The 16108-nt window shown below is 35.5% G+C and overlaps 1 protein-coding gene across 1 annotated transcript in view; it reads left to right on the top strand.

Moving 5' to 3' along the window:
* The first annotated feature begins 4961 nt into the window (after positions 1 to 4961).
* LOC108978466 overlaps positions 4962 to 16108 on the top strand; it is a 94536-nt gene continuing 83389 nt past the window's right edge. Inside the window, exon 1 of the mRNA XM_018948772.1 lies at positions 4962 to 5682. The gene's annotated coding sequence lies outside the window, so the exon portion shown is untranslated. The remainder of the gene's footprint in view (positions 5683 to 16108) is intronic.

The raw sequence follows: 16108 nt of genomic DNA, 5'->3' as shown, positions 1-16108 counted from the left end.
AGAAGAAGTACTTATGTTATGTAAATGTTCGACAGCAATTACCCGTGTGAAGAACAACAAAGCGAAAGGGCCAAATGGATTGAAGATACAGCCGCGAAGAACTGATAAGAAGCATGTAAGTGCGTTCTGCCCGATCCCCAAAAAGTGAGACCCCACAGTCATCGCAAATTACCGTGCGATAAGCCTCTTCAACATCGCTTTTAAGGGTCTAGCGTACTGCGTGAAAGATTAAAGCCCACCGTCGGCAAACTGATTGGCTTCAGACCTGGAAAATCAACAACCGACCAGATATTCACTACGCGCCAAATCTTGGAAAAAATCCGTGAAAAGAGGATCGACACATTCAGCCTCTTCGTCGATTTCAAAGCATCCTAACGGGATTAGGTACCCACTACAACAACAACAACATCGCTTAAAAATCGGCACTTTACCCTATATGTAAATGTATACTGTTGTGGAAATGAAGCAAATGTGGGCGCATTCTTATAAAATGGTACAAGAATTGTTCGCAACTTTTCATTATTTTTTGTGCGTCAATTACATCCATCATTTGGAAAGTGATACGAATTCGCACGTTCAGGAATGCCAATTGACGTGTTCGTGCTTTTGCTACCATCTGAGCACGACACGCCCATTAACAAGAGGCTGTTAAAAGCCAAACGTGTTGTGCTCAATTCAAATTTCGACTCACATAGGCACACAACAACTTACTCATGCCAACTTCAATTACGAAGTGAAGAAATTTCGCCTTGACTTTAGACTGTGCAGATGAATTACCAGCATTCTCAACAACCACCGAATGACCAGTCGCCTAGACAGGTATGCATAACGGGCAAGCTAATGAAATCAGTCAACAAACAAAATAAACAATGAACGAAGATCAACGAAAACCAGAATTGGTCATGACTAAGCCAGTGTTTGGAAAATGTAGAAAATTGGAAGAAATGCAAAAAGTCGTAAGATAAGTAAATTGCAAGAAGCTGAAGAGACGAAAAGGCGGAAATACCAGAAATAACGCAGTGGAAGTTAAAACCGGTTTTGGTGATGCTTATGCTGATGACATGATTAACTATAGAGCTGATTTATGTTAAAGAGCGTGACACGCATTAATCTGTATTTATTGATATTTATGAATATTTGAAATGATAAGAAATAAATTTGGCAAATATTAAAAAAAAAAAATATTGATAAAGTTAAAAAAGCTATCAAAGGCCATATAACAAAAAAACAAAAACAACGCCTGCAAAATTGGCACATGCGTGAATGGGAGCTTTCGAATTCAATTCTTGTACTGCCTTGAAAGGCAGTGATTCACGCGCCCACATTTCGTACACCAATATAAATGAGGGAATTTTTTGCGGTCATTTAAATTTCGTTAAAAACTGCTGATGGCTATTTGCTGGTCGCTTCATCAGAGAGTTAACGGCACAATTATATACACACACATATATAAATATATGCGTGCTCAAATTTATTTACATATCAGCAATATTTTCAAAAAACGAATATCTGTGCAAAATGTTAACGATTAATAAAACCATCAGGTATATGGTACATACATATGTATGGGTGTAACATTTTGTCTTCTGTCCGACTTATTAATATCTCGGATTAGAAGTATTCATACATATGTATGTATATGTAATTCAAGAAAAATGGTGTCACCATCGAAATGGTCTCTAATTAGGCTTCGTATGGGCATTTATAATATTCATACATCCATAAGAATATATAAATTCCTTAGAAAGTTACAATTATAGCCATAAGGTAAATTCGAAAAAGATCAACCACATTATTGAAACCAACTGATCATAGATCAACAACGTTTTCAGTAGATTCCTTATTAAAAAAGACTGTGTAAATTTCTGAAATTTTAATTATACTGAATGCTAGTGTAGGAGCTGGGTGTAGCTCTTGGAATAATGCTCAAACTGTATACGTGAACTGGTTCTTCAATGTTTGAGACATCGATCAGGAATTTTGCACCTGTCCTTTTCTCCCAAGGGAGCTGCTCATGTGTGGGAACGATACCAATATATAAGTTAGGATTGATCCTGATCGCTTGATCTCACTTGAAGAGTGATTGTTCCTTTGTGTTACTCCTAAAAATACGCATCCAGGCCCACATAGATGAACAAAGCATTGAAAGCTTACTACAAATTTGTTAAGGTGAATAATATCAATCAGCCTCTTGGCTGGGTTCGCCGAAGGTGCGTCTACATATGCCTATAGTTTGCATACAAGCTTTATTATTTAAAAGGTATCATCACGTAAGTTGGCGCATATTATTATCGAAGGCAATGCTACAATCTCGGAACATCTAGTTTAGATTGGAACTATACTACATATTATATTACAATATAGTCATTCAAACAGAAGGATCAAAATCAAGATAAATATCTGTTATACTATGTAAAATATACCTGCTGTGAATGGTATTGGAGGTTAGAAATGCAAAACGGTATGGATGTCGAATTTAACGTTTCTTCTTGTTTCGAAATTTTTAATTGTAAAACTATCTTGCAGATTTCCCTCTAGATCGCTAAGCTTTATCATTTAAAGTTATTAAATTTTAATGTCTCTGTAGCTGTTACCCTTGAGATGAATTTCATAGATGTGTTTTTTGAACATAAACTGCACTTAAAAACGTTATAAGCAAGAATTACCGTTTAAAGTGTGATATCTACTCAACATACATTTCTTAACTCAGCACTAAAGCTTAATGATTGCTGCAATAAATTAAGGGTTTCCCACGCGCAGCTTAGTGAAGATTTGAATATTATTTTGAACAAAAGAAAACTACTTTTTTGTCATAAAATGTGTGAGAGTGAATAGTTTAAGTCTCATAAAATATAAAACCTTAAAATTTAATTTAAAAAAAATAAATAAAATATGTGCAGTTATACAAAAATTTAGTGGGGTAAACTTTCAAATCGAACTCGAAATAAAAATGAATACGCTTGTACGTTTAATATATTGGCCAATATTTAATACTATACTTGTAGTACTAAGCATAGTTAAGAAATTATTATATTCGATTTATAGAATGAATCAAGCGAACTTTTGTTACCCGGAACGTTGTGCATTAAATGGAAAAATGGCCTCAGAAATTGGAAGTTTTTGTATTTTTTTTTTTCTTTAAAAAAGTAGGAAACCTCGAAATGGGCCATTATTTGTTTGTTATTATCGAGAGCTAAAAATAATAAATAGTTCAAAGCCTAGCATGCTTAACCCCTGCCATTTTATAATTCAGCTAAATATACTCTCCCGGTTTTGCTTAGTAGGTGTTTTGAAAAGTAGTAGATTTAAATTATTTATTTTAAATTTTGGCTTAGTTTATTGAAACTAAATTTTACAAAAGTGAAGCAATCGAAAAAAGTTGAGCCCCTTACCTTGATTTATACCCGACTTTTAATCTTAGTAGGTTCAACCTAATCTAAGTAGTACTTTCTTCTACAGTTAGATGCGGAAGCAGGTTCAAAGGTGTGAAACTTTCTTTGGCATGTATATTTAAAGAAAAAATTACCGCACCTCCGATACTATGAACGATTGTTTGAAACCGCGACTTAAATCTACGCAACGCTAAATATTTGTATAAATACTATATACTTTCTTTGAAAGAGATAAAAGAAATCTCATTTTGAAATAAACAGTTCACCGGATGAGAGCTTTTTTACCATAGTTAATTTCTTTAAGACCAAGTTTTTTTCAATTCTTACGGAACTTTTGCTCAAAGCGATTAATATGATTTTAATGGTGAGCGCATGTGAGCTCAACAAATGCGTGTGAGGGTATGTATGTCGACTTGTTAACGATTTCTGTTGATTATTACTTTTTCACGATACAGCAAACAGCACGCCGCGCTCGTCAATCACTCAAAACGGCGCGCCGATGAAGTTGAACGCATTGTTAGCGTCATCGGCGCCGCCGTCTTAATCATCAACACCAAGCGCTCACAATCAGAATGAGTGGCTATCGAGCGGCCAAACGCTGCCTCGTCTATTTACCGAACGCAATGGCAAGCGCGATCAGACTCAAGTCAACAACAACAACAACTACAACAATCGGATGAAATATAATAACATTTCCAGCGCTAAGCGAAAACAATAAAGCTTCTCAAGCAACGCGGTCGCCGTCGTCTCCAGCGTTGTTGGTATTGCAAGCGTTGCTGTTGTTGTTGTTGATAGTGTTTCTTTTGTTTGTGTATTTGCAATCGTCATTAACATTGCGAACGAACGTCGGTTGCCTTAACAGCGCCGAGCGTAGGCAAAAGGCATATAGGACAAACGGCGGTGAGCGGTGAATGGCGCAGCGTTTGCGTCGCCGTTGTGTACTTTCAGTTACAGTTTTCTTACGGATCGCACTTCAGTCTTGCAACGGACGGCGAACAGCGCACGAAACGGCGCGCTTACCGAGTATCCGCGCGTTAACTCTTTTTATCTCACTGATTCATATTGTTTTTGATGCAAAATTGTGTATTTTCATGAAAATATTTGTGCCTCTTAATTGTGAATTGGAAAATAAGTGATCGCATTAACATTGCGATTGTTGCAATTAATTGTGTTGCATTATTGATGAGCATTGATTGAAAAGTGAACGCGAAAGTGTTTGTGTGTGTGTGTGCGAGAAGTCACTGCGCGCGCGAGTGCGTTGCATTGACGACCGCGAAACTGGTTGATCCATAGCGCGTCGTATCGAAATGGTTGAGCGCAGGCGCGCGGTACTGTTAACCATCAAGTGCCAGCGGCAGTATCAAGCAACGAAATCAGTGTGGCTGCCAACGCGCGTTACTCAGTCGATCTTTACTTTCATCTTTGATATTTGCCACATTATACTATTCAAGTATACATATGTATGTATGTATGTACATCTGTGGTTTAATGAATGAAGAAAAATTGTGAAAATAAAAAAAGTGAAAAACAATTTAAGAAAAAACGTTGTGCGTAGTTGAAGTGCTGAGTGAAGTTTGTGACGAGATTACTATCGCTGATCCGCCACTTACCTACATTTGTGCATAACAACATACCAACCAAAAAATAAAAAAATAAAAAAACAATAAATTGAAAACCGGTGACAGTAACTGTTACTTTCAACGCGTCAGTGGCAATATTAATCTGCCATTTAGTTCATCATGTGTTTACACATTTAAAGATGTATACATGCAATAGAAAAGTCAAAAGCGTTTTGATTGCGCAAAAATACCTGTTCGGGAAGTTTTGCCCGTCTTTGCATGAACCGAAAGTGTCCACATAATTTTATCATAAAATATTCGCAGCAGCCAAAATTGCACTTCGCAGCAATTGCTGGACCCGAGGGCAGAATTCGTACGTTAATATATTCATACATACTTTCATATAAAAGTGTTATACTTCTTCTTCTTCACTCTGTGGGGTTTGCATACATTTCTGCAAGTTCAATAAAATTTTTGTATACTTTTCTACAAGAAACAAGTGATACTGGTGTTTTAAGTAATAATTATGCTGGAAACCGCACAATTTTAAATTGTGTTTTTTTTCACAGAAATTTGCTTTAATAATTCTGATTGTGAGTGTATAGTTTTCAAAGTGAGTTCTTGTGTAAGTGAATTGACGTAATTGACGTAGTGAGTGAGCAGCTGAGTTCTTTGTATTTTGCTGTGATTTATGTGCTGTTGCCTGTAATAGGAAATCAATTATTCACAATGTAAGTATACAAAGATTGTCACACTATATATACTATATAGATATTTGCACTTATCGTATTTTGTATAATTTTCGAATTTTTCAATTTTCTATACCCTCAGTGGGTGTAAATACTCCACATATGTTCAATGCTTTTAATTTAGAGAAGGTATGGGTGAAACGTGTTATTTTTTTGAAACGCAGTAATAGTTTTAATTCATAGTAATAATTGTAAAAAAACGTAAACTTTGGTTTGCACCGATGCTATAATACCCTTCACAATTACATAACATCCCTAACAAGAACTGCGATCGGTCAATTTCTTCGGAGATTGCTCCATTACTTTAAACAATACAGGGTACGGCACTCGAAGTGTAACCAACTTCAGACCATTCTCGCAGCTGTCGCACTGGAATCAGCTGTTTATAATTGAATGAAAAAAAGTGAACGCAAAAAAAAGTGATCAGCGATGGAATTCAAACATAATAGTGTGACATTACATTTAGCTGGAAAATCACAGGAAGCAATTGTTCGTGAGCTCAAACACCTTAACATCAATAAAGTTTTTATTTATCGCACCATCACTCGTTACAGTGATACTGGTAGCATCGCAAAATGCCATGGAGGTGGTCATCAAAAGACTRCAACGTCACGTGAGATGGTTCGGAAAGTGAAGAAGCGACTTGAGCGAAATTGACGACGAAGTGCCAATCAAATACCTAAAGAACTGAAAATATCCGACCGCAGCATCCGACGCATTTTGAAAAATGAGCTTAAGGTCAAGCCTTACAAGTTCCAAATGGCCCATGATCTCACACCGAAGTAGCAACAAGTAAGACTTGAGAGAACGAAGCAGTACGGAATTTGGCCGAAAGCGGTCAAATTCCGTACATTGTGTTTTCTGCCGAAAAAAATTTTCCAATTGAGCAATTCGTAAACTCTCAAAACGATATGGTTTACTTGACCGACCGTTCATACGAGAATCTAAGTCATCTGTTGGCCATCAGTAGGCAGCACCCGCCAAATATAATGGTTTGGACCGCTGTCACCGCAGATGGGCGTTCCAATCAGTTTGTTGACGAGGGGCTTTAATCTGTCACACAAGATCAAAAGGGGGGTCTCTCATCCGAGGCTGTTTTGTTCTTTTCTTTTAGAGTGCTTTTCTATGTGGCGATTCCAAAACGCAACGCACATCCCCGGGTAGGGATGTTTCGTCTTCTCACTTTAGCTTGCCTTCAAACGCATGCTTTTTGGCTACGCAGAGGACCGAAAGTCGTGAGCTGCTTAAGCCATTTGTAATAAATATAGTAGAGAGTAGGGTTGAACGTGGCATGTATTATTGTGAAGTGATTTACTCGCTCATACTTATGGAATTTACATTCTCGCAAATGTTGATAAGAAGTTATCAAATGAATTTAACTTAAATTCTCAGAACCACTATCAATTTGTGTATACAGTTATACATACATATATACTATATGTACATGTATGTATATGTATATGTATACTCGTACATGCGGTGATGTACCCTGCAGGAAATTTTTCTGTTCCGATCTCATCTTGTTTTAAAGTAATGTCACTACTACTACGCCGAATATGTTTAAGTTAACCAACTTTTTAAGATAGCGAAAAATATTCGATATTGGCCAACTGATAGATGTAGGAAGTATCTACACCTTAATATCGGTTTGTGATGAGTCTCAAGGTGATAAAAATTCGTTTTTTTTTATTGAACAGTGAATACGTGCATGCAAGTATAACAGTAGTCTAAACTTGTAAGTTCGCCTGCCATCAACATGAGGAGCATGAATATTTCACGGGTCTTTTTAGTAGAAGTTTTTAATACTGACTTAAGCGTTTATTTCACTTTTAGTTGAAAGTAGCTTACCACAGCAATTATAAATTATTAATATAAAAAGTAAAGTACTGATATTTTAAACATGCTACATTTTACTTTACGCGATACCGAACGGTGTTTCCGCTTTGCATTCCTTATACCCTGGCCATATTGATGACCCTTTAACAGATTATAGCCGTATTAAGTTTTCCACGAAGTTTCTAATACTTAGAAAAAATATGGGAGACCCTATAAAAATATATATGTATATAAATGATCAGTGTGACAATATGAGTCGATTTAGCTATGTCTATCGGGTTGTTTGTAAGAATCTGCTCAATTGTCCTAACCATTTACATACATATAGTTGCCATACGAACTGAATGATCAAAATCAAGTTCATCAAGGAAAATATTTTTATTTGTGAAGGGTATTTTAAGTTGTTTTAATCATTTTACAAAATTTGTTCACACATATTTATTAAGATTCGCTGGATAAGAGCAAAATAACTATTTAGTTTTGTTTACCTAAGTATTTATCGTCGGTGTGAAATTGTGTGGCTTAAGCGTACTTGCATTCTCAAACTTTATTATACCATTATTTATGTATATAAAGGGTGTTCCATTTCGAGGTTCGAAACAACATTCTTTGGCATTTATTTTTTGAAGTTTATCTCTTTCAAATGTTGGCCGCGGCCACGACTCAGATAATCCACCCATTGAGTCCAATTTTCGATGACTCGTTCGAGCATTTTGACTTTGAAGAGGGATTGTCCGCATATACTTTAGATACTTTACATATCCTCACAGGAAATACTGCGATTTGGACGTGGTTTATTCGGTCGAAGATTATCCAATGCTGGGTTTCAAGATGGGTGATGGTGTGGCGAATAATACGTTCAGAAGGTCGATTATGTTGACTAAAAGTTGAGCGAAGCGCGCGAAACACATTCTTTACAGAACTTGAATTTTGGTAATAAAGTTGAACGATTTGTAAACGGTGAAATGGCAAGCAATCTTGAACAAAAACAACATGACAGCTTGACATGATTCAAGCGTGATCTGTAAAAAAGGGGCTATTGAAAAAAGGAGTTCTATATGGATCACCCATTAGTTATGTATTGCTTTTGGTTAACAAAGGAATTTAGACAAATAAAACCTTTATAATCTTGTGCCACATCATGCGGAAGTATAGAGGCGACTATTTCATTGAGCGCTTTTGATGTTCATTGACTTTATATTACATATATTCAATACAAAAATATATATTTCAGCGTTTTTAAATAATATGTATATATCTACACATTTATCTTATGTTGTTTAATTCAGCAATTAATGAGTCATAAATATGTTAATAACATAATAAAACATTACAGATAACAGTTCACTTTACTAAGTAAAAAACTGCCAACACCGAGTCAGAAAGCGAGACTATTTTTGTGAACTTCATATCTGTTGGTAAACAACAACAATTAACGGAAGTAAAATAATTATCATCACTTTGTGGACTTACTTTCACACTTGTTGATAACTAACAATGTCTGTACAACATACAGACTTGCTTATGGGATGATCCAAACTCTCCACACCAGAAATGTGAGCTCTGAACATGCGCAATCATTTAAGTGTTTTTGTCACCAATTTATCGTAATATTAATGTAGCAAACAACTAAATCCTTTAATGTTTTGATATTGATAAGTATGCTAACATCTTATTGCTACATATTAGGGTGTCAAAAAAGTCTTGTGGCATTTCTTGCGGTATTTTTATTGAATTTTCAATTGTTCACAACATTTTTTTTGGTGACTCATGCCCAGCACTTGACCGATGCTACGGCTGCTACTATGCCGGTCTCTTTCGACCAATTCAGCGATTTTATCTCAATTTTCGACGACAGGCCTCCCGGAGCGTGGCGCATCTTCGACAACCTCTACACCAGAACGAAAACGTTGAAACCATCGTTGTGCGGTGGAAATGGAAACTGTATCGGGTCCATAAATTGCTTACATTTTATTGGCGGATTGAGATGCATTTTTGCCTTTATCGTAGTAGTACTGTAAAATATGCCGTATTTTCTCTTTATTTTGCTCCATGTTTGCGACGCTATAACTCACAAAGGACAATCAATCAAACACGTGTTAGTGCGTGAAATGAGCTTTCTAAAGAGGTATAGCATGACCCGATGCGACGAATAAAACTAGAACTACACGCTCTCAGCGCCAACTAGCGAAAATACCGCAAGTCTTTTTTGACAACCTAATATTTAAATGGTTACTAAGTTCGATGCTAAAAAAGGACAACTATTTGCTAACTTGCTTTCAGTTATTTTTCGAATTATCATTTACAGACAAATTATATAAATTCGATTTAATAAGAGAAAACTATGAGTACTGAGCCAGTGAGTTGCTTAACCAGAATACAAATAAACTGTTAACCAACCTGCGCTCTAGCTGATGTCCCTCTTACGTGTATTATTACCAAAATTATGATGATTATTTTCATAATCATATGTAGTATATGACATACATACGCTATAATTGTTGCTAACATTTTCGCAAGGCTTTGCCAAGCACCCAACTTTCTCTTTTTTGTTATCTTATACGACAAATGGTTCGATCACACATCTCTAAACTCAGAGTTTTGCCTGCTGAGGCACGATCGCCCTTTCAGTAGATGGTACCAAAAATTTGCATCGAACTCAAATCCTGTATGAAAAACTGTCTACGAAGGTCTGACCTGCCTTTTTTATTGATTCACTGATACACGTTTTTGTTTTAATGTATGTAACTATATCATAAAGTAACAGTTGCTGTTCTGTATGAAAAAATTTAATAATACTTGACTTATAAATTGAAATAACATATAGAAAACCCTAAGTAATGTGACTACCAACTGGAAAAATGGAAAAAAATTTCTTATGAATGAATTGAAAGTGTAATGTAAAAGTTATGCAAATTTCCCAGCAACTTCGTCACTTCATTTAACTGGAAATCATGTAATTATCTAAATAATTAATATGAAAACACGCGAAACTCGAGAAACTCATATATCGCGTGTTTTTAGGAGCCGCTTATTTGAAATGTTGGTATGACTGTGGATCGTGCAAGCCGTTGCAACACGTAACTGTAATACACGTTATGGAAGTTTGCGTGATGTCGTCAGCCCTAAAGCAGATATAGGTTTTTACATTAACAAAATGTGAGTGGAAGAATCATCTGCTTCTTAAGAAAACGTCTGCATAAATTAATATATTGCGTGTGTCAACAACTGTAAGTAAGATTTTTTAAATTAAGTATATAAATACATAAAAAGATTTTGAGAAAAAAGTACCTGGAAATCGTAAATAAAACGCAAAATCATCAATATTATTTTGTCACTATCAAATAAATCCCCAGATGTAATTCAATTGTGCCAATGATTTTCCTAGGCTTCGTAAAACTTTTCATAAGCTATTTTCAACAACTGCAACTTCAGTTTATGGAACAAGAAAAAATCATACGGCCCTAATCTGGTGAATACGGCTGGTATTCACTTCGTTTTTACCTTTAAATTCGGTCCCATTCGAAGCTTGATGGGATGGTACATTATCATTGTGTAAAATCCATGGATTGTTCTTCCACAATATCGACCGTTTTTCCACGGATGTTCTCACGCAAACGCCTCAAATCCCTCCGCAACAAATTAATGCTACTGCACACCATGAATATCGAAAAAAATGAAATGAGTATCAGATTGATTTTTGAGCGGTTTTGGCGTGGGCTTTTTGATTTCGACTCGTTTTTTTCCCTCCATTCCGATAATTGTTGAATTTTTTATATGACAAACACAAAAACCCATGTTTCATCGGCTGTTATAATGTTCTCCATGGATGTGGGATCGGAATTCGCACGATCAGTTATGTCCGAAGTGACTCGTCTACGGTACATTTTTTGAAGAAAAGAAAGCTTTATCGAGACGAGTCGAGCAAGAACGCATATCATGTCCAAAATATCTACCAAAATCCTTTGAACGGACCCGCGAGAGATGTCGAGCTCTTACCATCTCTCCAGCACTTACCTGACGATCTGTATCCTTCATTTTTTAATATTTTCATCAGTTGTAGAGGTCAAAGGTCATTTAGAACGAGAAATATCTCCAACGATAGCTCGACCATTTTTGACGGCTTTATATCACTCGTAGCCTTGCGTTTTTTGTAAAACTGAATCACATTAAGCCTTTTCTAACATTCGCAACGAATTCGCACACGAAACGTTTTTAGAAATACAAAATTTGATACAAATTCTTTCTTCGATATTTTTATCCATTGTAAAAATCGCAACACACTACTGAGGTTTACCGACTACAGCAGCTGCTGTAAACAAACTGGTTGACAGATCGTACTCATATTTAGCATAGTAATTAAGGGTAGTCCTACCAACTAAGCAAATAAAATTTTTTCGAAATATCATTTACCCAGGGAATTTAATTACAATTTGCGGGTGCTTTTTTGACACAATGTAAATTTTTAACATCATTTGTTTTAAGTAAAAGTTGACAAATGCATTTATAATGACACAATTTGTGCGTTGAGAAAAGGAAATTTAAGACGACTCTTACAAGTATGTGTTAGCGTGTCTAAAAAAACGTTTAGTAATGAAATAAAGACATTTGAGATAAACATATAGATGTATGCACATATAAGGTGTGTCCAAAAAATTCCGGAATTTCGTAATCAAATCATGTAAAAATTAGGGCTATCTATTTGAACTTTGCAGCATTAAACAGATATATTCATACTCCTACAAATGACCCTATCTTTAAAAACTGCCTAAGACATACGAATGGATGAAAAAATTTATGGTGATAATTGGATAGTACTCATATTTATAGGTAGTTTATGTGACTTCGAAATGGTGGGGGGAATGCAAATGATAGGTTGTCTAGAATCTAGTAATCGTGCTGAATTGGTTGAAAAAGTCCTTGTTAAACACATTTTGAAAATTTTTTATTGTAGATTCAGATAAGAAGAGGTCTGCACGTTTCATTCCAATATGAATTAAATAAAAACCAAATAAGTTAACAAGTTTTGCGTTTAATAAAAAAAAAAAGATTTTTTCTCATTTATTAACTCCATTATTCGCCTGATCTAATGTATTCAGTCTACTCAAACCTATTTTGAATAAATAAACAATAAAATTTAAAGATAATACAATTTTTATTTTATTAAATATGAAAAAGATTCGGTAATTTTTAGGACACACCTTGTATGTGCCCCATAGCCATTATACTGATACTTTTAAGTGCAAGGAATTTCTCAAACATGAGTCACTGCTGTACCAAAGTTTTGAATATATATCTATATCTAGAAATTTATGTATGTTAATACATATGCACATGCTCAATCGGCTGCATGTTTTGACCACACATTGTCTGATTAACCAATTTTCCAGCTTGAGCGCAGGTGAACATGTGCTGTCCAAGAGTGAATTGAACTTTAGCCAAACTGGTTCAGACGCCCAGCAAACCCCTCCGTATCATTTCCGTAAAAAGCAAACCAACTGAGTGTAAGAATATCTGTAGCATTGTAATATAAAAATATGCTTGTCGTTTTAACAATAACAAAAGAAACGTGACGCAAAAGCTGTGCACAGTTATTTGATCTTCCAAAGCGCAGAGGTACTCACATACAAACATAATACATGAATACTGTGCTGTATGACTTAAAGCGCATGCGTCACTTTGCGCTGAGTAACCAGCTTCACCTCTTTGTAAGTATTTCTATGCACAAATAAATGGCTAATTTTCTAAAAATGTACCAAATATGCACAAAGCAATTATTATCTAATAAAAATTATCGCATCAATGTATAATTTAAAGTTTAATGATTTTTTGCAATTCGTTTTACTTTACCTCTTTTTGGCTTGCGATGTTGCTTTGATTAGTTTGTTGTTGTCACCTTGTTGCAATTTTTGTGCTCGTTTGTCATTACTCCATTTAATTCTCTGAAAACTAGTCATGTTGTTGTCGTTCCAATTTTTGATGTTTATTCACATTTCAAGTTTTGTGACTTTGAAAATTTCAAGTACATTTGTTAGTGTACGAGTACTGACATACATAGTTCGAGTTCCATTTTTTGAGCAATGCATCTGATAGTGTGTATGTATAGATATCATATATTTATATACTCTGCTATAAATCAATTTCTGAGTTAGCTAATTCACAATTACTGAAGCGCTTACAAATCTCTTGGAAATTATAGTTATGTGGATCTCTGAGTATTTCTTATATCAAAGTTGTGCCTTATTAAAAAAGTTGTATTTGGATGATTTAAGAAATGAGTGATATTTTCTCTGAAAGAAAAAAAATGTATTCGTCTTCTTTATTGGAGTAGACACCGCTTACGCGATTATAGCCGAATTAACAACAGCGCGCCAGTCGTATCTGCTTTTCGCTACGTGGCTCCCATTGGATATTTCAAGCGAAGCCATGTCCTTCTATACCGGAGTGGAGATCTTGGCAATATATCTTCACGAAATTTGGTATGAGTTATTGCTCTTAAATATAAAGTAATATCGGAATAAAATGTTTAGATTGGCTCAATATAGCATATATAGAGCTTGTATGGAAAACTTTCGCATTTGATGTGGTATCTTCACGAAATTTGACATGGATTACTGCTTACGGTAATTATATAATCTCTGAAAAAATTCTTCAGTTGGGATTACTATAGCGTATAGCTACCGTACAAACTGCAACCTGTGAAGGGTATATTAGCTTCGGTACAGCCGAAGTCAACGTTTTTTCATGTTTACGCTTGAGATTATCGCAATGGAACTATTTTTCATTATCAGTCACATTTCGATGCCAAAAAGACTTCTTTATGTAGCGTTCAGGGAGTCTTTCAAAATCTTTTGGTTTCACTTTTATTCCCTTTTTCTTAAGTGATTGGTGAGTTCTTCTTATTTGTGGCAACAATCTTCATCGGATAATGCTTCCAGTTCTTCATCTTCAAACTTGTTTTGCTACCAGGACTTTCTAGGGCCTCCAAGCTAAAATAACCACTTTTGGTATGTTCTCATAGCTTACATAAACTTCCACCAAAATATGATGACTTTCTGCTGAGGTCTTCTTCATATCAAAAATATCGATGATTCGATAGGAATCGAACTGAACTACTCAAAAGAAAAGAAGTTTTCTTTACGTTTCTGCGAAATTGGACAACAACCACATCTACTTCCCATATATTACAATTTTAAATTTCATCGATTCAATATCTGTCATTTTATTCGATAATATGTTGTCATTTGGAGAAAGTTTTTATAATACTAATCTCATAGAAATCCCTGTTTCTATTACATAACACTGGCACAGACAATTAGATTGGAAAGCTTAGTAACTATAGGGCGTATGCCGAAGACGCTCCCAACCTATCTTATATATATTGTAATGAATAGGACTGTTTCGTCCTCTAATTAGATGAAGGCGCCACAATACGAACGACGAAAATACTGAGAAGCGTCGTTAGCAGTTTTGGCAGTGCTAAACCACAATCAACAAATACTTACATAGGTACCTTCAACTGAAAATATTTTTTAAAAAATTTCTTAAGTCTTGGTTTGTTTATGCCGCCAAATTAATTCACGCTATCGCTTTGTTATTTTATTGCTACAGTATTCACAAAAACAAGCATCATTGTTGCAACATTAGACGCCCACATGTGGTGATGATGGAAATCACTTGCTGTACAGACAATGGCTCAATACGATCGCTAGGCAATAGCTGAGCCGCTGTTGTTGTAATACCACGAGTATCATATAGTGTAGCGCCATCAACAGCCACTGTAGGCACTTGCAACATTCGCGTAAACGAATACGGGCTGGCAAGAAAAGCAGTGAGTTAGTAGGGGAAGTGCAACTTGTTTATTGCCACCTTCACTCCGGCGTCGGCACATTTTCGAACACATAACAGACATGCGTGTGAACACACTTACATACATTTGTAAAATATGTGCATAGCGACTATTTGATGAGTTGGTTAATGATTGTGCCGCAGTTTGCACATTCTCTACATAACTACATTTGAATGAAACGAAAATCAGGTTTACAGGTCGCGTGATTACAATCTTCACACAGTACATGCAGATGCACACACATACTTATATGTGTGTATATTTTGATACAGATGCTATCATGCACGTATTCAAGTGTGAGTATGTGTGTATACGGTATATAAGATTCATCTGCATGTTTACTTTTTTGCCACTGATTTCACAATCTGATAGCAATGCTTATACTCAATTCCTTTGACAAGATTGCCGCATGATCGACCAAGTGATTGAGATGCCTCGCTTAGATTTGTTGTTGTTAGCAAATTTAATTGCCAATGTTGTAAGCAAGCATAAAATTTTTTCACTCAGTCAGACAGACATGTATAAGACCACTATGTTAATTTGTTTATGTGCCTTTGACTACATAATTGAGCGGATACTTAACGTTTTCCAATTTTGGCGGACAAAATTGTGGGTTAAAATAAGCGTTAGCTTCTTTTCAAATATGCACAGACGTAAATGTCAGTAATTAATAGATTAAATTTATCACTTTGGCAAAGTACGCGTAAGAAGTATTTAGTTAGC

This window comes from Bactrocera latifrons, unplaced genomic scaffold, assembly GCF_001853355.1.
Source record: "Bactrocera latifrons isolate USDA-ARS-PBARC rearing strain unplaced genomic scaffold, ASM185335v1 scaffold_122, whole genome shotgun sequence".
Lineage (NCBI taxonomy): Eukaryota > Metazoa > Arthropoda > Insecta > Diptera > Tephritidae > Bactrocera > Bactrocera latifrons.
This window is presented reverse-complemented; position numbering and strand designations above follow the sequence as displayed.